Below are 3118 nucleotides of genomic sequence, written 5' to 3' on the forward strand. Positions count from 1 at the left end.
AATACTTGCTCATAGGGTGGTGGTGGGAATTAAAGGAATTAAAAAAGTTGTCAATAGAAGTATGCATTAGAGGTAATAATTGTAAAATGCTTTATAGTTATAAAGAAGGCAAACTTCAATGCCTTGGCAAGACTTGGCTAGATGTAGAAAGCAAGTTTGTTGTGTGATTAATTAGTTGAGTAACCTTGCTTAATCACTGAAGCTCTCCTAGTCTCAATTTCCTGGTCTATTTAATATGGGTAATGATGCCAAGCCTAATGACCTTTCTGGGTTATTGTGAGATTGAGACAATGTAGTAGGTGTAAAAGTGGTTTGGAACACTTAACTTGTTATTCTGGGCATTGTAAACGATTCATGGAGAATTGCTTGCTTTCATTCTAAAAATTGCCTTTGGATTGTTTATAGTGCCCACTGATTCCTTTCCTTGGGGCCAGTCTCAAGTAATGTTTACCACAAGAAAACATTAACATGAGATTTTTTACCACTTACCTGGATAAGGACCAGAGCCTGATACTTGGCTCAAAGAAAGCATTTATACAGTATTTATATATAAATACTGTATTCTGTTCCCTGGCCCTCAGGGAACTTTCTGTAAATGGTTCTGGTGCTGGAATAGAATGTAACCGGGAAGAATATTAACCATAGTCTTTCTTTTATTGATCAATTACACTGTAGAGAAAGTATGTTAAAAAAAATCTCCGATGACCTTATTCACATTGTGGTGGAGCTAGATGACCACTCCACTTCCCATCCCAGGCGGTCATGAGGAGGAAGATGGTCTGCCCAAAGGAATCCTAATTTGAGGGGAAGAGGACAGTGAATCAAATAAACTAACCATAGTAATCCATAGCACCTACTCCATTGTTGAAGAAGACACATTTGCAAATTATGAAGTATTTAAGGACCTTTCTTGACATCCTTGTGGGTTAGTTAAGACTAAACTGCCTCTGACAGTTAATGTAAATATTTGGGAGATGCAAGTGTAACCCAATAGATATTGACAGGCCATGACAGAATAAAGATCTTCAATTGTCACCCACCATCTTAGAGAGACACCACAGAGGACTGGATACCTGGAGTATCAACAATTTCCCCTGCTAATTTTCTCAGTGTTATTCTAGGCTAACTCACACTTGGATATTTTTCCCCTGTGGCCACACATTTCACCTGGTGGAGGAAGAGGGCTGGCCTGGGGGAAGAACAGCCCTTGTAAAGAAGGGCTAAATTTTGCAGAGAAGAAGGCAGTGCTCTCATATAAGAATGTGAGGATCAAGAAATGAGGTTAAGATCATAGGGCTCCCAAAAGGAAACTCCCTTTATGAAGGGTTTAAAGTTTTAAATGCTTTTCCCTGTAAAGTTATACTTTCTACATAGTTTAAAAGTATTTCCCCATAGTCTGCAATTCTCCTTAGCTTCCTCCAACAACCTTTCAGTAAAGTGTGATACAGAGCTACTTAACAGCTGTGTTTCAGTTTCTAGTTTCCTTATCTGTAAGATGGAGATAATACCTTCTTCATGATGTTACCAGTGGAGAATCTTGAGTACAAGTTGTCATCCAGGTTCTTGGCGTTTTGAACAAAGAATTGGACAAAATCTACAAACAAAACACGAAAAAATTAAGCAATGAAAACACAGATTTATTTATTTATTTATTCATTTTTTTGAGATGGAGTGTCACTCTGTTGCCCAGGCTGGAGTGCAGTGGCATGATCTCTGCTCACCACAACCTCCCAGGTTCAAACAATTCTCCTGTCTCAGCCACCTGAGTAGCCGGGATCACAGGCGTGCACCACCATGCCAGGCTAATTTTTGTATTTTTAGTAAAGAGGGGTTTCACCATGTTGACCAGGCTGGTCTCAAACTCCTAACCTCATAATCCACCCTCCTTGGCCTCCCAAAGTGCTGGGATGACGGGCGTGAGCCACTATGCCCAGTGAAAACACAGATATATTGAAATGAAAGTATATTCCACTGGGTGGGAGCAAGCAAGCAGCTCAAGAGCACTGGTCTTTTCTGGGGTTTAAATACCCTCTAGAGGTTTCCCATTGGTTACCTCGTTTACACCCAATGTAGATGAAGTAGTGGCCTGTCACCAGTCTGATTGGTTGTGGAAGGTGACTAATCAGAGGCTGAAGTTACACAGTTACACCCCTATGCAAATGAAGACTAGGCCTGCAACCAGTCTGATTGGTTGCAGGAGGGGACCAGTCAGAGGTACTTTCCATTTTTCATCTGCAAGGCAGTGCCAAGGGAGTAGCCTCTGATCCCTTTGTTACTTTGGCCTGGAGAGGTGGGGTTTTCCTTTGATTCAGTTCTAGGAAGTCAGCTTGAATGAGCCTTAGGTTCCCTGCCTCCAGACCCTATTCTCCTGCCTTAATAGGGTTGTACTGAGGATTTAATGAATTACTGCGTGTTAAATATGCTAAAAAATATGAGTTAAGTTAGGACACTTGCCAGTGCCTGACACAGAAAAGTGCTTAGAGTTTGCTAACTGTTGTTGCAGCTGTTAACCACAACACCTTCTCTTCTTCCTCTTCAGGAAGGTCTTTCAGATATTGAGATATCTTCAGGTATCTTCCTCAAGGCCTTTCAGATATCGAGAGAAGCCAGAACCACTTCCATGTTTTGAGGCTGCTAGTATGTGGAACTAAGGAGATTACAAAATAAGACTTCAAAATATTATGGTATGCTTTATATATATATATATATACACATATATATATTTTTTAAATTGTACTTTAGGCTCTGGTGTACATGTGTAGATCATGCAGAATTATTGCACAGGTACATACACGGCAAAGTGGTTTGCTGCCTCCATCCCCCCCGTCACCTATATCTGGCATTTCTCCCCATGTTATCATTCCCCAACCTCCCCGTGGTATGCTTTAAAAATGTTTACATAGGATGGGCTCAGTGTCTCATGCCTGTAATCCCAGCACTTTGGGAGGCTGAGGCAGGCGGATCAGGAGGTCAAGAGATCAAGACCATCCTGGCCGATATAGTGAAAACCCATTTCTACTAAAAATACAAAAATTAGCTGGGCGTGGAGGCTGTCGCCTGTAGTCCCAGCTACTCAGGAGGCTGAGGCAGGAGAATCGCTTGAACCCAGGAAGTGGAG

Source organism: Cebus imitator, unplaced genomic scaffold (assembly GCF_001604975.1).
Source record: "Cebus imitator isolate Cc_AM_T3 unplaced genomic scaffold, Cebus_imitator-1.0 Scaffold616, whole genome shotgun sequence".
Classification (NCBI taxonomy): domain Eukaryota; kingdom Metazoa; phylum Chordata; class Mammalia; order Primates; family Cebidae; genus Cebus; species Cebus imitator.